Source organism: Magnolia sinica, chromosome 17, assembly GCF_029962835.1.
Source record: "Magnolia sinica isolate HGM2019 chromosome 17, MsV1, whole genome shotgun sequence".
Taxonomy (NCBI): Eukaryota; Viridiplantae; Streptophyta; class Magnoliopsida; order Magnoliales; family Magnoliaceae; genus Magnolia; species Magnolia sinica.
In genome coordinates, this window is record NC_080589.1 from 42,236,299 (window position 1) to 42,259,911 (window position 23,613).

General features: G+C 36.1%; 1 non-coding gene across 1 annotated transcript; it reads right to left on the reverse strand.

The window, feature by feature from the left end:
* Window positions 1-6,472: 6,472 nt before the first annotated feature.
* On the reverse strand, window positions 6,473-6,579 carry LOC131232052 (small nucleolar RNA R71). Its single transcript, XR_009164657.1, has one exon. It is a non-coding gene; the product is annotated as a small nucleolar RNA R71 (small nucleolar RNA).
* Between the last annotated feature and the right edge of the window lie 17,034 nt (window positions 6,580-23,613).

Genomic DNA, 23,613 nt, shown 5'->3' on the forward strand with positions numbered 1-23,613 from the left:
TATTTACATCCATTTGATAAATTTTGAATTTTCTAAAGCAAGCAATGAATATAAATAGTCTGATTGATTCAAGACGAGCTACTGGGGCAAAGGTTTCATCATAATCAATGCCTTCAATTTGGGTGTACCCTTGTACAACTAGTCTAGCCTTGTTTCGAATTATATTACCAAGTTCATCAAACTTATTTTTGAAAATTCACTTAGTTCCAATAATATGTTTATCTTTAGGTCTAGGAACAAGATACCAAATATCATTTCTCACAAATTGGTTAAGCTCTTCTTGCATTGCAACAATCCAGTGCTCGTCAGTAAGAGCTTCTTTTACATTAGCCGGTTCTATCTGGGCTGTAAAGCACTTGTAATTACATATATCTTCTAGTTGTCTACGAGTGCACACACCAGTGAGAGGATTTCCAAGAATTTGGGAGGTTGGATGATCTTTAACAGTCCTCAGTTCAGAGTTAGTTTGATTTGATGAAGAATCTGGTTTGTCAATTAAAAGAACTTCATTATTATCTGAATTTGAGGCAGGTGTATTTAAGTGATCGTCAATGACTACATTAATGGACTCTTAAATAACACCGGTCCTCTTATTCAGTACTCGATATGCTCGACTGTTCAAAGAATATCCTAAAAAGATCCTTTCATCACTTTTAGTGTCAAACTTGCCCAGATTTTCACGGTCACATAAAATATAGCACTTGCTGCCAAAAACTCAAAAGTATTTGAGAGTAGGCTTCTTATTGAACCACATTTCATAAGCCATTTTATTATAATTTTTAATTGTATAAACTCGGTTGATTATATAGCATGCAGTATTTACATCTTCAGCCCAAAGATTTTTAGGGAGCTTCAGACTATTCAATATTACATTTGCCATTTCTTGAAGCACTCTATTTTTTCTTTCAATAATTCCATTTTGTTGTGGAGTTTTGGCTTCTGAGAATTCATGTGATATTCTCTGATCGCAACAGAATTTCTCAAAACTGCTATTCTCAAATTCTGATCCATGATCACTATGAATCTTACAGACTTGAGAACCTTTTCTATTTGGATTCGTTTGAGAACTCTTTTTACTTCATCAAGGGTTTCTGATTTATCCCTTAAGAAGCCTACCCAAGTGAATCTGGTAAAATCATCCACGATTACCAGTATGTATTTTTTACCACCTCGACTCTCTATCTTAGTTGGTCCTATAAGATCCATATCGAGAAGCTTGAGCAGTTTTGATGTAGCATTGGAGTCCACCTTTTTATGAGTACTCCTAGTTTATTTGCCAATCTGCCATTCACCACATATTTTGTCTACTTTCTGTAATTTAGGTAGACCTCTTATCAGTTCTCTTTTTCTCAATCTATATAAATTACAGTAATGTACATGTCCAAGGCGTTTATGCCATAACTCAGTCTCATCGGTATAAACCATGTAACACGATTGACTAGATGAGCTAGAATCACTAACAATATAGCAGTTTTCAGAATTCTACGACCAGTTAATATTATAGAACCCTTTTTGTTTAAAATTTCACAACCTTAGTTAGTAAATTTTACACTATGATTGTTCTCGCATATTTGAGATATGCTTAACAGATTGTGTTTTAACTCTTCAATGTAAAAAACATTTTCAAATAAGGGAAGGTTAAAGAGTTGAACCATACCTTGGTCAATAATCCTACAGTTGCTACCATCACCAAATGTAACTAAACCATCAGCCATGTCTTTAAGATCGGTGAATAGGCCTTTATCACCAGTCATATGCCTTGAGCATCCACTGTATAAGTACCACTTTGAATGACTTGTAGCTTTGAAAGTCGTGTGGGCAACCAAGCAAGTAACCTTAGGAACCCATTTCATAACTATTTTGGATTTAGGAGTATAGTTGGTCTTCTTATGTTTGTAGTTGTTGTAAAAATGACCCACTCAGTTAGATTTTAAGAGCTCCTTAAGCAAATCAACTATTTTTTCAGCTAATGGGTTTCGATTCTGATTTTTATAGTTGATATGATTACTTTTAGGTTTATAAGATTGAAAAGTTTTAGTATTTTTAGAAAAAAAATTGATTTGATCTATTCCCTTTTGAGTTTGAGGACTCTCCTTTCACAAACTTAGGAGGAGTATTCTTCTATTTAGGAGGAATATTTCTATCGTAGCCCAAACCAGATCACTCACCACATTTTCTTAATCTAGATAAAAGTTTTTCTAACTTTGGATCACCTTGGGCATACCTCCATGTATCCTTTAAACTCAAAAGTGAAGAGACTTCAAGTTTAAGTTTTTCATTTCCAAATTTCAGTTTTTCAATAAGGGAGGTTTTAAATTCTAAATCACTTTTGCATTGTTTAAAACAATCTGAAATGCGGCATTTTTCTAAAATAAGAGAATCAAAATTTTCTTTAAGCTTTGAAAACTTTTCTTTCTGAAGTTTAAGTTTAACAGCAATTTTACAACTCCTTGCAAAGGGTATTATAAGCATCTCAAAGATCATCTTCATTTTCATGATCACTATTCAGATTTTCTTCACTAGTTGAATCATTATTATCTGAAAAAGTGAATTTGGCTAGAGTCATAAGGGCTTTAACTTCACTGCTCGACTCAATTTCTGAATCTTCTGATTCAGAAGAGGCTTCAAAGTCAGTGGATTCGTCCCAAGTAGCCAACATTCGTTTCTTTTTAGGTTTGTCCTTTTTAGGACACCTGTTTGTTAAATGCCCATATTCATGGCAGTTGTAATGTTGATTGTCTTTTAAAGATTTTCTAGTTTTAGGTTTAGATTTCTTCTTATCATTAGATTTTTGAAAATTAACCCCCTTTTTACTTTTGAAAATTTTATAAAACTTTTTCACTAAAAGGGCCATATCATCTTCAGAGTTTTTTAAATCAGAATTGCTATTATTTTCTTAAAAACCATTTTGAGAAGATTTAAGGGTGATAAATTTACCTTTAGGAGCTTTAAAAGTTAACTCATAGGTCTGTAAAAAGCCAACTAATTCTTCTACCCTCATATTATCCGTATCACGAAGTTCCTGGATCACAGTTACCTTAAAATTGAACCGTTCAGGAAGTGAGCGTAGTATTTTTGCACACACTTTACTTTTTGGAATTTTATCACCAAGACCCCACATAGAGTTCACAATGTCATTCAATCTTGTATAAAAGTCCATGAACATTTCATTTTCTTTTATACGTATTTCCTCAAATTTGGTTGTAAGGATTTTGACTTTAGATTTCTTGACAATTGATGTTCCCTCGTGTGTCATTTCTAAAATATCCCAGGCTTGCTTTACAGAATCACAGGATATAATTCTTTTGAATTCATCCGATGATAGTGCACAAGTAATTGCATTTAGTGGTTTTGCATTTGCACTACTCTCACTTTTCTGAAGTCTAGTCCAAGAGAAGTAAGGTGTAATTCTTATAGATTTAGATCCATCGATTCCAGTTACTTTAGTGGTAGGAGGGGTCCATTTTGTCACTATGGCTTGCCACACGCTCTCATCCATGGATTTTTAAAAAATCCTCATTCTGGCTTTCCAATAGGCATAATTGGTGCCATCAAATGGTGGAGGCTTAGTGACTGAAAGGCTATCAAAATTTGACATCTTATAAATAGCTTAGATCGATTAGCTCAGAAAATAAATCGAAAAATATAACAATTAGAACGAGCTACTAGGCTTTGATACCACTTGAAAAGGCCAAGCTATATGTCTTAGAGGGGGGGGGGGGTAAATAGGACTATGCCAAATTAAAATGATAACAGCAGAATTTAATTTAATAAAGGAAAGATAATGCTTTAAAGAATCCACAATACTGAAATGTAAAGCAACCTTAAAATTCTAGATGCTCTAAGGACAACCTTACACCATAAAAATCAATGGTTTATGGCAAGGACAACCTTACTAGAACAATCTAAGAATCAATAATACAAACTGAAGAGAAATAAAATAGTAAGAATTAAAATTTACACTATTACAACATTCCCCACAATGCTTGAAATGAAAATATTACAACATTCACATCCACAAATACATCCCACAACTTTAAATGATAAAAGATATAGAAAATAAATCACACATCCACAAAACACAAAGAATATAGTGGTTCGCCTGTGTGTACACCAATTGTCTAACAATAGCCACATAGCTACTCCACTCCTAATATCCTCACACAATGGATATTAGCGTTCACTATGAAAATATGTTTTTCTCAGGTTCACCTAAAATCCTCATAATTGTGTCTTTCAAGTGGGCTTACACAATTTAAAAACCACACTCTCTGAGTTTTTTGGCTCTCCTCAAATAACCAAAAAGAATGAGATTTTTCTGGCTTAACCTCAAAAGAAACCAACACAATAGAAATTACAATAATGTAAAATACCTGGATTTCTCCTTTTGTTGTAGCCCGGAAGAACCAAGATGGAGTAGAAATTCGAATATAGAAGTTCAATGTCCACACTCACTTTGAAATGGTTCTAGGTTCTAATTAATTTTAAATTAAATCAAGTTGGGGCTAGCTCTATTTGATTTTGATTCCAAGAAGTGAAATATCACAATTCCTCTTTCAAATCATATTGGAATGCAGAAACAAAATCAAATATAAAAAGCTAATAAAAAGAGAATATTAAATATGCACAATCTAACTTAAGAAGATTACAAACTTATCTCTTAGAGTGATGCCTTGATTTTACTTGAATTGGATATCAAACTCAGAAAATCATACTCTATTTATAGTTGCAAAAATCACATCTACGACTGGTCCTATGGACACTACGACTAGTCGTAGAACGAACTGATTTTTTAAATTTTGAGCATGATCAGATAAAACCATTCAACGACTGGTCGTAGGCACTGCATGACCGGTCATGAGAACTCCACGACTGGTCGTGACCTGTCCACGATTGGTTGTGAGGAGCCAGGAATAGTTGCTTGAGTTTGAGTCATAGCTGTTGGATTGGTCGTGAACGAGTCATGCACTGTTCACACGACCGGTCGAGTAGACTCCAGGACTGGTCATGGCTTAACAAAACAATTCTAAAAATTTGCAACAAACTTAGGACTAGTCTTAGAATTTCTTGAACTAGTCGAGCCAGTGCTAGGACTAGTCGAACAAAGTCCAGGACTAGTCTAAGAACAGACCAAAACACTTATAAAATAAGCAATTAACTTATGTATCCAAAATGACCTACCCTAGTCTTTCATACTTTAAACATAAAGTATAAACATTGAACCTTCTTTTCTTCAGATGATGGATGATCTTTGACGTTCATGAAGCTTGAGATCTCGACACATGTTGAAGCTTGAACTTGAGATTTTTGAAAGCTTGAATTCGTAGTTCTTGAGTTGTACTTCACCTTGAGTCTTGAACAAGATCTCATCTTTCGATGTAGTTTTAAAACCACTGAGCTTTGAAGCTTACAGAAGAGAACAATGTACTTGATCTTACAATTCTTGAAGTAGATCTTTCTTCTTAACTTGAAGCATTGTCCTTATACATGTGAGCATTACCTTGAACATATATATCAATGTGCTACACAAGACACAGATTGAGGTTTTACCACTACAAAATTTGACAATCAAAGGAGCATGAAACCATAGTACTTACAGACTAACAGTTGCATCTTTCTGGGATTAGCTAGTTTTGGAATTAGATTAAGATTAGGGTTTTTTGTATTCTATTTTGAGGTTAGGACTTTTCTATTTTCTAATTTAGAAACTAACTCATCTTTCTATTTTTATTTTTAGAAACTTTCTAACTTTAGAATTTCTGTTTTTAGAAACTGACTTTTTTTTTTCAGGATCCTAACATAGAACCTTCCAATCTGGTAACTTCTTTCTAACTTCTTCCCTCCCCTTAATTTTCCATACTTGCTGTAGGAATTAGAAAATAAAATTAAAATTTGGTGTGGTTCATGCTCTCGCGGGTAAGGAACCATACTTTGAGATCTTTGAGAAAAGGAGTTTTAGTTAAAAAATCGATTGACAAGTTAGAAAATCCTCACAAATTTTGAAATATCAACTAAGAGAATGACTCAAGAACATCTGATTGATGAAGACCCTATGTATCACACACCACCTATTAGGAAGGTGCGTGATGAGAATGAAGTGTATTGAGTTCCCCCGATTCGAACTTTACGAGATTATTTACAACTGGTGAGAACAAGTTCACCTTCCTGCATAATTCTTCCAATCAATACAGGAAACGTGAACTTCAAACCTAAGATAATTCAATTACTTCCTAAGTTCCATAGACTTGTTTCAGAAAATCCATATACGCATATTAAAGAATTCGAAGAGATTGTTGCAACCATACATTTTAATGATGTTCCTTCTGATACAATTAGCCTTAAATTATTTCCATTCTCTTTAAAAGAAAAGGCCAAATTATGGTTTCATTCATTAAGGCCTAGATCCATTGGCACATGGGCAAATATGAGCCAAGAGTTCCTTAAAAAGTTCTTCCTGACTCATAAAACCAATGCTCTCAGATGGGAAATAATGAACTTCTCCCAAAAAAATAATGAGACTTTCCTTTAATGTTGGGAATGGTTCAAGGACTTACTTCTCACCTGCCCACACCATGGTTATGAAACTTGGTGGAAAATTCATCTTTTTTTATGACGGACTCAATCTAAACATGCACCAATTCATACAGATGATGTGTAATGGCGAGTTCATGGATAAGAAACCAAAAGACGCATGGGATTATTTTGACATGCTAGCTGAAAACACTCAATCATGGGACACATCAAACCAAGCTAGTACTCCCAAGGAAATGCCAAGAGAGATGGGAATACATGTACCTAAGAAGGAGGATGATATTAATGTACAATTGGTAATTCTTGCATAAAAAATTGAGGACTTGAAATCTAGGAAGGAATCAACTTAGCCCAAAGCGGTCATCGAATCCGTATGTGGAATTTGTGAGAACGAGGTACACCTAATCAAATATTGTTTTACAATCCCAGCTTTTCAAGAGGTGTTTCACGTTCAAGCAGAAACTACAAACGCATATCAATGACCACTTAATGCACCAAATTCTGATACGCACACTCCCAATGAGTGGAACATTAATTGGGGAAATGAACCAACTACAAATGTAACTAATTATCCACAAGGGCCATTTAGTGGACTTCCACTAAGGAGAACCCTTGAAGATACATTAGATGCATTTAAACAAGAGCAACTATAGGCTATGAATGAGCTTAGAACTATGGTTGCAAGACTTGAGACACAACTGAATATTAGGGAGACTGGGATCCTTTTGGCCCAACCGTAACCTACCCCAACAAGACAATGTGAGATATGTGATCTCAACTCTTCAACTCAGCATCTGGAACATGTTAAGACCATCACCACTTTGGAAACTAGAAATGAAATAGACAGAGAGATTCCAAGGAAAGTTGAGAAACCTAAGGAATCCAAAAATTCAAAGGGTGGTGAATCTAGCAATGCTACATATGATAAAGATCCAATGTAGGGATACAACCTCGTGGCCCCATTTCCCCAACGTCTCATCACATCAAAAAGGCTAAGTGAGAGTCAAAATATTCTAGAAGTTTTTCAACAAGTCAAGATCAACACCCCCTTGTTGGATGAAATTAAACAGTTTCCATCTTACACCGAATTCCTAAAAGATCTGTGTGCGGTAAAGTGGAAGTTAAACGTGAAAGTGCCCTGGTTTGTCAATTAGCGTGAGTGATGAGTCAGCCAGACAAGAGAACCCCATAGGAAGATCATTCAAGCGTCTGCCTCAACTAGATATGTGCTTCGAACTCATCAATGGTAAACTTAGCCACACATCCCAGATCCCAAAACACCAGGTATATAAAACCCTTAAAAATGGTTAGAACAAAATAAGGTTTAAGGTGTGAAAACTGTTTTGCAAAATCAGGAAAATCTCTAAGTTTTCAGCCTTTGTCGATTTATCAATAAGTGCCTTGAAGAAATTGGACTCTTTTATCGATGTCCTCAATACTCATTCGATGTTATCGAAATGAGGACTTCAGATGTCCAGCATCCAAAATGAACCTTGGGCTGAATTATCAATGAATCGATGGTAGGATCGATCTCATCGACATTCGAATATCGATTTCATCGAAATGGCTCGATAAAATTATCATCTAGTCAGTTTGTGTCTAGAAAACAGTTAAGGAAAAATATGTGAATATCGATGTCTCAAAGACAGTCTCGATATATTCAAAATTCAAATATCGATGATATCGATGGACCTTCGATGATATTGGATTGGGACTCAAATTTGACCAGCAAGCTTTCAGGTAAATTCTTTTAAGTATCAAAGATCATCTAATGATATCGATATTCAAATATCTATCATATCGAGACCATGTCGATGTCATCAAAATAAGACACAAACTGTCCAATGACTTTATAGGAAAAATCTTTGAAAAGATCAATATATTGAAAATGGTATTGATATCATCGATATTCAAAATCAAATGATATCGAGGGATGCTTGATCATATCAAAATCTGTTAAAATTTCTAAGGCAAGTTTGCTCTCATGTTTTTATATGTCGAGGAATCAAACCATGGGTCGATGAAATTGGAGTTCAAAATTCGATGGCATCAAAGCAGCTTCGATATCCTTGATCTATTGGTAAAAAGATTCAAAAGCATTTGACAGATGAAGTTTATGTCATCGAGTGGCCATTCGATGTTATCGAGAGTATACGCTCGATGATATCGAACCAAGCTCGATGATATCAAACTCTGTAAAAATTATGACTGTTTTATTTCCGTTAGATCTTTTTGCTTATTTAATGGGAGCTTGTCTAAACTCTTCCCTCTGTCATTTTTTTCTCGAATGAGTAAAGACAAAGGGAAAGCACCTATTATTGGGGAATCTTCTAGACCCACCAAGCAGAAAACTCTTGCCCCAAAGAAAAGGGCTAAGGCACTAGTCTAGAGGTCCTCCACACACCAACGGAGCAGACAAATGGCATGTGGTGAGGATCCTACTACTGCACCAGCATCCCCACATACTGTTGTGGATCCTCCTCTGCATATTCTTAAAAAATACGCAGGGAGACGCTTAGTGTATGAACGTAGAATTGACAGGGAATGCATCAAACCCTAGAATGTGAAACCTTTGTTGGATGCGATCGACTGGCTGCCCCTTCTTGATTTCGATGGCCCATGTCATGATGAGCAGACATACCGTTTTCTTACATACTGTCATTCTCCAGTCCTAGATCCACCATCCATTACTGTCATAGTTGGGGATGATAGCGTTGACATCACTGTGGAATCTATTGCTAGCATTTTTGGTCTGACTTTGTCTCCAGTCAGGTTGTCTGATCTTGACCTTGAGAACCCAATCACTCAGTCTACACTCACAAAATTCCTGTGTCAAGACAGAGATATCCCATGGCACCAAGGGAATGCATTGAAAGCTAAATATATGCACCCTACATACCGAGTACTACACGAAATATTCTGCTTCAACGCTTACCCTCAAGGACCAAATCGAGCAGATCTTACCGGGTTCATCATCATGATTATGTACTGCATTGCCACTGGAATCAAGCTATGTTTACCTACTTTGATTCTTCACCAATTGGCTAGTGTCATCCACACATCCCAAGAAGTCCAATTGCCCTTTCCTCACATAATTCATGTGATATGCAACACAATCGGTCTTCCTCCAACAGACGATCCTAAGCGTCCTTTACAGCATTTCAACAGGGTCAATATTTGAAAGCTGGACCTTAAATTTGATGCATATATAGAAGGCCAACCTGAGGAAGAAATTCATGGAGAAGGGGAGATGGGAGAACGAGCAGTCCCACCAGGAGGAGATCCACAAGACCCTTAACAAGTTCTAGCTCCGACTAATTCCGCTCAGACCCAACGCTTCAAATTTCATCAAGATAGGGTCAGGGTGACGCAACGTGGATTGGCTCGAATAGAGGATAAGATGGAGAGACATGATGCATGATTCTCGGCATTGGAGAAAATGGTGTCTGGTGTACAGCACACAGTCCAGCAACTTGTTGATCTGCTGACATGCCGTCGAGATGATATGGCGCCATCCTCATCAGCAACAGCACCTTAGAGTCAATAGCTTGCCTACCACCACATACACTGACTACTTATCTGCACGTATGGGCATGGGTATCTTTTTGAATGCCCTACATTTTTCTGTGTGTATGTGGTGGATAGCTAACATGAAAAGTCTAACAAGTTGTTGTTTGTGGTTTATGGATATCCTCTACATGAGGAAAATACTTGTCTTTTGGTAAGCCCATGGTTGGGCTAGATATTTGGTTGGGTTGGATTGGGATGGATGCTAAAATACTACCAAGCTTGGGCAGTTTTTATTTTGGATATTTTGATGGGAGGTTGATAATTTATATATACTTACTGTCATGTCTATCTGCTCTAAATCATGCCTTAATTTATGTGGAATGTTAATATAAATTGTGACTGCTTTCTCCCAAATATTCTTTAAAGATTGAGACTTGGATTGTGAATTCTGTCATTTGAAGTTATACTGTTATTTTTTTTTTGAGAACTTACATCTCTTCTTTACACTAATATGCGTGGATGGTTTCCATGAGCATCTAGATGTCATTATCTGTTATGAATGGAATTATCTGGGTCCCTATTAATTCTCCCATGACTTAACTTCAGTCAACTTCTATTGAGATATTACCCTTTGACAATGACTAACAAAAAGGGGGAGAACAAATCTCAACATAGGAAGAAAATTATGTGTCTCTATGTATCCATGATGGTGCAGGTATTAGGGGAAGCAGCTACTACTGAATGTTGTGTGAACTCAATAGCATATTTTTAAAATTGTATAAAGTTCATATACACACAATTTAGGGTGTTGGTTTAGATGTTGTTTTAGGATTTCAGGTGTTTTGTCACGTACTTGACAAAGAGGGAGATTGAAAGTACCCTGGTTTGTCAATTAGCTTGAGTATTAAGTCAGCTAGACAAGAGAACCCCATAGGAAGATCATTCAAGCATCTGCCTCAATTGGATGTGTGCCTCAAACTCGTCAAAGGTAAAACTTAGCCTCATATCCTATATCCCAAAACACCAGGTATATAAAACCCTTAAAAATGGTTAGAACAACATAGGGTTTAAGGTGTGAAACTGTTTTGCAAAATCAGGAAAATCTTTTAGTTTTCAGCTTTTGTCGATTTATCGATAAGTGCCTCATTGAAATTGGACTCTGTTATCAATGCCCTCGATACTCACTCAATGTTATCGAAATGAGGACTTCAAATGTCCAGCAACCAAATTGAACCTTGGGCTGAATTATCAAAGAATCGATGGCAGGATCGATCTCATCGACATTCGAATATTGAGTTCATCGAAACCGCTCGATAAAATTAGCATCTAGTCAGTTTGTGTCCAGAAAACAACTAAGGAAAAATATGTGATTATCGATGTCTCGAAGAGAGTCTCGATATCTTTAAAATTCAAATATCGATGGACCTTCGATGATATCGGATTGGGACTCAAATCTGACCAACAAGCTTTCAGGTAAATTCTTTTAAATATCGAAGATCACCCGATGATATCGATATTTAAATATCAATCATATCGAGACCATGTCGATGTCATCGAAATAGGACACACTGTCGAACGAGTTTATAGGAAAATTCTTTAAAAAGATAGATATATCAAAACTGGTATTGATATCATTGATATTCAAAATCAGATGATATCGAGGGATGCTCGATCACATCAAAACCTGCTAAATTTTTAAGGCAAGTTTGCTCTCATGTTTTTAAATGTCGAGGAATCAAACCATAGGTCGATGAAATCGGAGTTCGAAATTCGATTACATCGAAGTAGCTTTGATATCCTTGATCTATTGGCAGAAAGATTCAAAAGCATTTGACAGATGAAGTTTGTGTCATCGAGCAGCCATTCAATGTTATTAAGAGTATACGCTCGATGATATTGAACTTTGTCAAAAATATGACTGTTTTATTTCTGTTGGATCTTTTTGCCTATTTAATGGGAGCTTGCCTTAGGTTGTAGTTGAGAGAAGATAGATAGAGCTTTTATGAGTTTAATTCAAATCACCTACCCTAAAGCTCTTTTCTCTCATGGGAGTTCATCCTCCAATCCACCCTCATCATTGATATTCAATAAAGTGGATTGAGGAATGAACTTCCGCATTCAAGGATCATCCAGCTGAAAGTGCCTTGGTTTGTCAATTAGCATAAGCGTTGAGTCAGCTAGACAGAGGAGCCCCATAGGAAGATTGATCAAGCGACTGTCTCAATAGGATGTGTGCTCGAACTCGCCATAGGTAAATTTTAGCCTCACATCCCATGTCCCAAAACACCAGGTAATTAAAACCCTTAAAAATTGGAAAGAACATCTTAGATTTTTTATTAGAAAACTTTTTCAAAACTTCAAGAAAATCTTTAAGTTTTCTACCTTTGTCGATTTATTGATATATGGTTCGATAAAATTGAACCTTATTATCGATGTCCTCAAATCTCACTCGATATTATCGGAATGAGGACATAAGATGTCCAGCAACCAAAAAAATCTCTGGATAGAATTATCATTGTATCGATGAAGGGTTCGATATCATCAAAATTTGAATCTCGAGTCCATCAAATAGACTTGATAAAATCAACATCAGGTCTGTTGTATCCATGTTCTATTAAGGCAAATCATGTAATCCTTGATATATCGAAGAACTCCTTAATATCCTCAGAATTCAAATATCGATGATATCAGAAGCCCTTCGATGATATCGAATTAGGACATATTTCTATCCAGAAAGTTTTTTAGGTTGTTTTTCTCAGATCGAGGGTCACTCGATAAAATCGATATTCAAATATCGATCATATCAAGGCATGGTCGATGTCATCGAATGTGGACACAATCTGTCCAGCAATCTTATAGGAAAATTCCTTAAAATTATCAATGAATTGACACTTCCCTTGATATCATTGATATTCAAATTCTGATGATATCGAGTGATGCTTGATCATATCTTTTACCTTAAAATCTTTAAAGGCAAGTCTCTTACATTTTCAAATGTCGAGGAATCGAACCTCGTGTCGATGAAATTAGAGTTCGAAATTCGATGACATCGACACACGTTTGATTTCCTCGACCAGCTGGCAAAAGGTTTTAAAAGTGTTTGACATTTGAGTTCATGTCATCGAGCGGCCAGTCAATGCTATCGAGAGTATACGCTCAATGATATCGACCCTTCTCGATCATATTGAACTCTTTCAAAAATGTGACCGTTTTATTTTCATTGGAACCTTTTGCCTATTTAATGAGAGCTTACCCTTGGTTGTTTGATAGAGAAAATAGAGAGTTCTTTTGAGTGTTTAACCTTACATCTTATACCCTAAGCCTTTTCTCTTATGGAAGTTCATCTTCCAATCTACCCTCATCATTGACATTCAATAGAGTGGATTGGGGAATGAACTTTTGCATTCAAGGATCCTGCAACTACCGCCTTAGTGGCAAATCATTAAGTTGGGATGCCTTGAATGTATAGATGACTGGAATCGCTCTATCTCCCTTATAGAAAAATATTTAATAGAGTAGGATTCCATCATAACCTTGACCCAACCCGTTGCCATGTATTGGTACATCTTCTAAGTTGTGGTTGAAGGAAGCAAAAGATTCTTCGTCAACAAAGGAGGAGATCTATGACAACGCGTTGAATGGGGCTCATCTATTTTTTTGTAAGTCATTAGAGTCCAAAGGACCCTTGTGATTATTCCTTGTGTTTCTCACCCCTTGCAAGTCCTCATAGGAGGCCTTTGGCGGGAGTGTACATGGGGGTGCTTTGTGTTGACCCTTGCTCTGTGGAGAGCATAAACTAGTTAGAGGTGGATCTATTTAAAACCTTCAGTTAGAGGTGAACCTGTTGTGAAACCTCCGTTAGGTTCCTTGTGTGGATCCTTGGCCAGTGGGGCCTAAAAGTCGGGTGTTGTGTGTTGACCCTTGCTCATGGAGCATAAACTATGTCATGTAGACACGTCGTGTTAGCCTAAGTGTAAGTTGTATAGTTAGAGGTGAACCTAATTTAAAACCTCCAGTTTGAGGTGAACCTGTTGTGAAACCTCCTTTAGTGAGATCCGGAACACTCAAGGGTTGAGTGCATCCGCCGGAAGTGGAGTAGACAAGTAGTCGAACCACTATAAAAATGGCTATGTTTGTGATTGTTATTGCCTTCCATTACTTATGTGATTTCCTTAAGTACTTTCATACTTGATTATCTGAGATCACACCTCACACACATAGTCACATCCATCATAAACTGATTTGCATATTGTTTATCTCTCAAATAGATTTATGATTGGATCCTCTACCAAGCTTAGAAGACAATAGGGTTACTCTGTAGTAATCCTGATGCATACTTACTTTTAGGATTAGGGTGATAGGATTTTAAATTGTCACAAAATACTAAAAAGTCCTACTCACCCCCCTTTAAGACATTAGCTTATTCTTATGTAACACCCTGGTTCTCATAACCCGAGGATAGCCACTCCTCATTGAGACCCGAGTATTACATTATAAAATGGACCATCATACAACTAATAAATGGTAATTCTCATGACACAAAGTGAGGTAACTGCTACGTAAGCTAAGCATATTATGAGAAATAACAAGGGAGTTCAATACAAGTAAAGGAAAGAAAATAAAATCTCACAGTAGGGGATTTATTATTACAATTCCAGTAAAATACAAAATCTGAAGTACAAAAGTGAGTAAATCCTAGAGTATCAATTGAGCTCCAATGGCTCAACAACATTGGTACGAAGGTTCTCCTCGTCAAGCTTCACTTCAGTTGTCCCTGGGATCCCATCATAGGGGTCTTCACTTGTCATCAAACCTGCGTCTATTTGGTGCAACCGCATGATTAGATGAGTGAAAACTTAGTGGGAACTTCCCTCAAAGATTCAAGCATATCAAATCATTCCAATATAGATTAAACTAGCATTTTCATTTCATAAGACGGTAATATCATAATGAAGGCAATCATATGAATACATGCATGAATGTATGCTCAAGTCACAAATCTGGGGATGCACATCCAGCTGTCAAAAGAAAAGACCGCCCACGGTAGATTAACTACCTAGAAAAGGCTATGTAAGTGAATGTGCCCAAGGATGTCAGACCTCTTGGAAAAATATTCAGGATACGCCTGAGGAGGTCCTAAAATCCCCAAAAAGCCTCATGTAAAGATAACAGCCCATAGTGGTATGAATGCACATAATCTAAGGGTTTAACTAAAGTAATAAAACTCTTAGTAACTTAACAGAACGTGACTTATATCAAGCACCTGATAAAGCTCAAATGTCATGCATGGATGTTATGCACCGTGATACCCATGTACATTCCTTAGGATTAACAAGATTGCTCTCACAAACATCATCAAAGCTTAAGGTATTTTAATAAGATATCAAACATCCAAACATGAGCTCATCATAAATCTTTTTTAATTTCTCTAGGTCCAAATGCGGGCCCATAAATGTGACACGTCAACTATGATTAATTGCTGATAAGTTCAAGCTACTTTTCTTATAGAAAATAACATTTCATACATAATTTCATTGTACAATTTGTAAGATAGAATGAACTGAAACTTCAGAACTCTTGTCATTACTAATTGAAATATGAATATAATCGGGCAATTACTAATATGACATATGGAATACAAAACTAAATTCTGGTTATTGAATTTAAGGTTTGAGAAATAAGGAATAAAGCATTTCCTGATGCTTATCAATGCAACATAGGAATGAATTCATGTTTTTATTGTTCTTAAGGTACGTATGGTAGAAATAAATCTAAAATCAGAATATTAAATATTATATATAACACTAATAGATTTAAATTGTCAAGGCTTATCAAAAATGGAGTATCAATAGCATTGATGAGTCTACATTCCCTATAATCTACAATTTATTCATCAAGACAATTTATCTAAATAGGAAATCAATGGACGTAGAAGGCCAAGAGGGATTCCTTCAACAAGGTGACATATAAATCTCAATGGATTGATATCATTTAAATTGTTTAAGAGTTCCTTCTACCTTCATTAAAAGGGACACCCCATATGTTAGAGCCAACTAATGTTGGAAGTTAAGGATAATGGAGGCAAATCTTCACTATGCAATTTATAACTAAATTAGCATGGAAATTCCTACTTCACATCATGACTAGTAGAAGAGTACCTGTAGACAAACAATCATAGATGTGGCATGGAAATCATAAAGCAACATTACATACATATGGTTATAAAACTTGGGCAATAGGGATTAAAAAGAATTACTTCATAAATCTCAACACAAATCAAAATTAATACTTATAATTCTCTAAAATTCTTTACATTTGAGGTTTAAGCTAACATGGAAATATATGAATGAAAGAAGAAATGGGGGATGTTCCTCACTTTATGAATTTGAACTTGCATGGATTCAAGCGTTGCTTGACCAAGGAACTAAATGTGGAACATTTGGGAAAGGTCCAACTAAGTCAACTCGATTTAACTAGGTAACCCGCAACTCTCTCACCCTCTCTTTCTTCTTCTTTCTTTCCCTTTCTATACTTCCTTCCTTCCCTTTCTCGAGTTTTCTGTCTCTCCCTATCGAAACGTCCAATAGTCAGCCGGACTTAGCCAAACTCAACCTAACTCACCCGACAACTTGGTGAGTCGAATCAGTCTGACAGCTTCCTCTCCCTACCATTCCTTTCTCTCTCTTATCCTTCTTCTCCTCTCCCTTTCTTTTCTCTTTCCCTTTCTTTCTTTCCACCTCTTGCTTCGCTACTGCGAATGTCCAGCAACTGGACTCGACTCAGATTCTTCCCAAACTCGGCAAATTCGAGCCGAGTCTTGGTGCGGCATGGTAGCAGCAGCCCTGCACTCAACTCTCTCTCTCTCTCTCTCTCTCTCTCTCTCTCTCTCATTTTCTATCTTCTTCCCTCTGCTTTCATTCTCTTTGAATTTTCATCTTTCTTTTCTTCCTTCTACTTCACTCTCTCCCTTTGATGGAAGATTCATATGGGAAGCTGGACTCGGCCGCAACTCGAACTGAGCTGACCCAACACAATGCGGCAGCGACACCTCTCTCTCCCTCTTTCTCTTATTGTTTCTTTCTTTACTTTCCTTGAAAAATGCCCTAATACCCAGATATTTATAGCCCTTTTCCTTTTCTAGACATTTCCATAGCTAATCGTAGGGATTAGCACGTTCTTAGCTTAAGAAGGCCGAGAAAACTCACCATCAAGGTTCTCCCACGCATCTGGCCGTGTGTATGAGCCTTTGAAATTGTCCTTGATGGACTTTAGATGGGGTGGGCCACATGATAGACAGCTCGGATTAGGGAGAAGGTCACTATTTCTGAATGCGGTTTTTCCTAGCCGATTAGGGAAGATGGGTCCCAGGCCACAGCATTTTCACGTTGGCTGGATGATCTTATGATCTAATACGTATGGATAGTCTGGATTGGTCCCTAAGGGCTTGTGGGACCTATATTTTGGACAAATGAGATTAAAATCTCAATGGTTCGCGAGATTTATAGTTGCGAATGCTATTTCTCGCGTTTGTAGTACTTCCAGCGAGAAATAGTGATCAAAACTGAGGGAGTTTTTGAACGTGTAAGTGTTATAGTTTATAGCCCCTTTTTATAGTCAAATTTGTGGTGCCAAAGACAATGTTATGAAGCTTGCATTTGTGAAGAACAATGCTCTACTCAAGATCAGTTTTGATTGACAAGCATTGTTCATAAGTCAAGATCTCAAGAAGCTTTCAAGTTTGAGCTACATCAAGAATTCAAGCTTCATTACTTTCAAAGGTCACTCGTCTCTAAGTTTCAATGTCCTTACTTCACTATTGAGGTATGACTAACCATAGGTTGACCTTTAGAGTAGGCCATTTAGGATACATAATTCATATGTTTTATATAAGTGAGTTTAGTCGGTTCTAAGACTAGTCCTGGACTTTGTTCAACTAGTCCTAGCACTGCTTTGACCTGTCTAAGAATTTCTTAGATCAGTCGTAAGTTTGTTGCAAAATTTAAAAATTTTCTGTTAGGCTTCGGCTAGTCTTAGGGACTGTTCGACTAGTCATATGAATAGTGTCGACTGTTGCTTCGACCAGTCGTAATCCTATGACTCAATGTATAGCGTTGAAATTCGACTAGCTTCGACTAGTCGTGTGCAACCTACGACCAGTCGAAGGAGACCTATGACCAGTCATAGATCACCTATGACCAGTCATGAAACCGCCAGATCTTATCGCACCTAAATTTTTAAATATCTGTTAGTTCTATGACCAGTTATAGAGGTCTTTAGACTAGTCGAAGACGTGATTTGCTCACCTATAAATAGAGTACGAAACTAAGAATAAAATAATGATTGTCATGCTAATTTAATTCGGCCTTCTAAGAGATAAGTTTGTGCTCCATTTTAAGCTAAGTGTGCGTATTTAATATTCTCTTTCTTTAGCTTTTCTTATTTGATTTTGTTTCTATATTCCAATCTTATTTGAAAAGCAGAATTGCTGTATTCCATCTTCTTGGAATCAAAATCAAATAGAGCTACGCCCAATTTTGTTTAATTTAAATCTATTAGAACTTAGAACCATTATAAAGCGAGTATTGGACATTGAACTTTGACATTCAAATCTCTACTCCAACTTGGTTCTTCTGGGCTGCTATAACGAAGGAGAAATTCAGGAATTTTATCTTTGTGTAATTTACTTTCATTTGGTTTTCTTTTGGGATTTGCTAGAAAAATCTCATTGTATTGGTTATCTGAGGAGAGCCAGGAAAACTCAGAAGAGGGGTTTTTTTAATTGTGTAAGCCTAGAGAAAAATACAATTGTGAAGGTTTTGGGTGAACCTGGAAAACCTATCTTTGATAGTGAACGCTGATATCCCCTGTGTGAGGATATTAGGAGTGAAGTAACGCTGTGTGGCTATTGTCGAACAATTGGTGTACACACAAGCGAACTACTATAACTCTTTGTCATATGGTTTGAATGCTTGCTTAAGTTTTATATCTCTTTTCATTCAAATTTGTGGAATGTATGTGTGGATGTGAATGTTGTAAAATTTACATTTCAAGCACAGTGGGAATGTTGTAATAATTTAGTTTTAAATTCCTGTAATTTATTTCAATTCCACTCTATTTATTTATTCCTCTCCGGTTTGAGTTTTTGATACAAAGGATGTTCTAGAAATAGGGTTGTCCTGCCATAAACCCTTGGTTTTTATGGTGTAAGGTTGTCCTTAGAACTGAATTCGTATCAACCTCTCAATACTTGTTTAGTGAGGTTGCTTTTATTTCAGCATTGTGATTTGATTTAGTTTATTTAGCTATCTATCTTTATTTATTCCGCTGTTAAAGTTTTATTTTAGCATCATCCTATTCACCCCCCTTTAGGACGTATAGCTAGGCCATTTCAAGTGGTATCAGAGCTTAATAGCTCGCTCTTATTGCTTTTTATTTGGATTTATTTCCTAAGCTAACGATCTAAGCTATTTAAAAAGATGTCAAATTTTGATAACCTATCAGTCACTAGGCCTCCACCCTTTGATGGCTCCAATTATGCTTATTAGAAAGCCAGGATGAGGATCTTTCTTAAATCAATGGATGAGAGTGTGTGGCAAGCCACAGTGACTGAATAGAACCCACCTACCACTGAAGTGACTGGTATCAATGGTTCAAAATCAATGAGAGTAACACCATATTTCTCACGGACCACCCTTCAGAAAAATGAGAGTAGTGCCAATGCAAAAGCACTAAATGCAATCACTTACGCACTATCACCGGATGAGTTCAAAAGAATCATATCCTGTGACACTGCAAAGCAAGCCTGGGATATGTTAGAAATGACACATGAAGGGACTACAATTGTCAAAAAATCTAAAGTCCAACTCACAACCAAATTTGAAGAAATTCATATGGAGGAAAATGAAATGTTTATGGACTTTTACATAAGATTAAATGACATTGTAAACTCAATGTGGGGTCTTGGTAATAAAATCTCAGAAAGTAAAGTGTGTGCAAAGATACTACACTCACTTCCTGAACGGTTCAACTCTAAGGTAACCGCATCCAGGAACTTCTTGATACGGATAATATGAGGGTAGAAGAACTAGTTGGTTCTTTATAAACCTATGAGTTAAATTTTAAAGCTCTTAAAAATAAATCTATCAATCTTAAATCTTCTAAAGACAACTTTGATTCTGAAGATGATATGACTCTTTTAGCGAAAAAGTTTTACAAGATTTTCAAGAGTAAAAAGCGGGTTGATTTTCAAAAATCAAATGATAAGAAAAGATCAAAATCCAAATCTAAAACTTGGAAGTCTTTGAAAGATAGTGAATGTTACAACTCCTAAGAATATGGGCATTTAGCAAACAAGTGTCCTAAAAAGGACCAACCCAAAAGGAAGGGTATGTTGGCTGCTTGGGATGAATCATCTGATTCTGAAGCTTCTTTTGAATCAGAAGATTCTGAAATCGAGTCGGGCAGTGAAGTTAAAGCCCTTATAACTCTAGCCAAATTCACTTTTTCAAATCATGATGATTCAACTAGCGAAGAAAATCTGAATAGTGATTATGAAATGAAGATGATCTTCAAGATGTTTACAATGCCTTATACAAGGAAAGTTGTAAAATTGCTGTCAAACTTAAACTTAAAAAAGAAAAGTTTTTTAAACTCAAAGAATGTTTTGAATCTCTTAATTTATAAAAATCTCAAATTTCAGATTGTTTTGAAAAATTAAAATGCGATTTAGAATTCAAAACCTCCCTGATTGAAAATCTGAAATCTGAAAATGAGAAACTTAGAAATGAAGTATCTTCTCTTCTGAGTTTAAAGAATACATGGAGGTATGTCCAAGGAGATCCAAAGTTAGAAAAACTTTTATCTAGATCTAGAAAATGTGGCGACAGATAAGGGTTGGGCTACGATAAAAATGTTTCTCCTAAATAAAAGAATACTCCTCCTATGTTTGTGAAAGGAGAGTCCTCTAACTCAAAAGGGAAAAATACTAGTCAAGGTTTTTCTAAAAATTCAAAAGCTTTTCAAAAACCTAAAGGTAGCTATGTCAACTTCAAAAATCAGAACAGAAACCCACTAGCTGAAAAGATAGTGGATTTACTCAAGGAGCTCTTAAAATCTAACTCAGTAGGTCATTCTTATAACAACAAACAGAAGAAGACCAACTATACTCCTAAACCCAAAATAATTCTGAAATAGGTTCCTAAGGTTACCTACTTGGTTGCCCACACCGCTTTCAAAGCAACAAGCCATTCAAAGTGGTACCTAGATAGTGGATGCTCCAGGCATATGACAGGCTACAAGGCTTTATTCACCGATCTTAAAGATATGACCGATGGGTCAATTACTTTTGGTGATGGAAGAAATTGCAAGATTATGGGCCAAGGTACGATTCAACTCTATAACCTTCCTTTGTTTAAAAATGTTTTGTATGTTGAAGGACTGAAACATAATATTCTAAGCATATCACAAATTTGTGATAATAACCATAGTGTTCAGTTTTCCAATCAATGTTGTGAGATTCTAAATAACAAGGGCTCAGTAATACTAACTGGATGTAGAACATTTGAAAACTGCTATATTATTAGTGAATCCAACTCATCTAATCAATCATGTTACATGGTCCATACAGACGAGACTGATTTGTGGCACAAATGTCTTGGACATGTACACTACCGAAATCTATATAGATTGAGCAAACAAGAACTTATAAGAGGTCTACCCAAACTACAAAAGTTAGATAAAATATGTGGTGAATGCCAGATTGGCAAACAAACAAGGAACTCACACAAAAAGGTAAATTCCAATACCACATCAAGACCACTCGAACTTCTCCATATGGATCTTGTAGGACCTACCAGGAAGGAAAGTCGAGGTGGCAAAAGATGTATCTTAGTAATAGTAGATGACTTTATCAGATATACATGGGTTGTCTTCTTAAGGGACAAATCAGAAACCTTTAAAGAAGTGAAAAAGGTTCTCAAAAGGATTCAAACTGAAAAAGGTTCTCAAGTCAGTAAGATTCGTAGTAATCATGGATTTGAATTTGAGAATAGAGGTTTTGAGAAGTTCTGTAGTGACCAGGGAATATTACATGAATTCTCAGCGCCCAAAACTCCACAACAAAATGGAATAATTGAAAAAAAAAATAGAGTGCTTCAAGAAATAGCTAATATCATGTTGAATAGTATGAAGCTCTCTAAGAATCTTTGGGCTGAAGCAGTCAATACAGCTTGCTATATCATTAACCGGGTTTACACTAGTAAAGGTAATAATAAAACGGCTTATGAAATGTGGTTTGATAAAAAGCCTACTGTCAAATACTTTCGAGTTTTTGGCAGTAAGTGCTATATTTTACGAGATCATGAATATTTGGGAAAGTTTGATACGAAGAGTGATGAAGGGATCTTTTTAGGATACTCTTTAAATAGTCGAGCTTATAGGGTTCTGAATAAAAGGACCGGTGTGATTCAAGAGTCTATCAATGTAGTCATTGATGATCACTTAAACACACCAGTCTCAAGTTCAGATAATGATGAAGTACTAGTAATTGATAAATCTGATACTTCATCTAATCAGACTGATTCTGAACTGAGGATTGTTAAAGATCATCCAACCACACAGATTCTTAGAAACCCTCTCACTGGTGTTCGTACCCGTAGACAACTTGAGGATATATGTAATTACGTACATTTTACATCTCAAATAGAACCATCTAATGTAAAAGAAGCTCTTGCTGATGAAAACTGGATTGTTGCAATGCAAGAAGAACTTAACTAATTTGTGAGAAATGATGCTTGGTATCTCATACCTAGACCTAAAGATAAACACATCATTGGAACCAAATGGATTTTTAAAAATAAGTCTGATGAGCTTGGCAATATAATTAGAAACAAGGCCAGGCTAGTGGTACAAGGTTACACTCAAATTTAAGGCACTGATTTGGATGAAACCTTCGCACCAGTAGCACGTCTTGAATCAATTAGACTCTTTATATCCATTGCGTGTTTTAGAAAGTTTAAGATTTACCAAATGGATGTGAAAAGTGCTTTTTTAAATGGTGACCTGTATGAGGAAGTCTATGTTGAACAACTGATGGGTTTTAAAGACTCCAAAAATGCTGATCATGTGTATCGCCTTAAAAAGGCACTTTATGGTTTAAAACAAGCTCTAGGGCATGGTACAATAAACTAACAAAGTTTCTATTAAGCCATAATTTTCAAATGGGATGTGTTGATAAGACTCATAATGATCACATTCTAATAGTACAGATTTATGTTGATGATATCATTTATGGATCTACCTGTACTGACATGACTATTGAGTTTGTAGATTTGATGAAATCTCAATTTAAAATAAGCATGGTTGGGGAATTGAATTATTTCCTTGGGTTACAAGTTAAGTAAAAACCTGATGGAATGTTCATTTCTCAATCTAAATATGCTTTGAATTTGATTAAGAGATTTGGATTTGAGAATGGTAAGAACTTTGATACTCCTATGAGTACAACTTTGAAACTCTCAAAAGATTCTAAAGGTAAAAATGTGGATCCGAAATTATATCAGAGTATTATTGGTA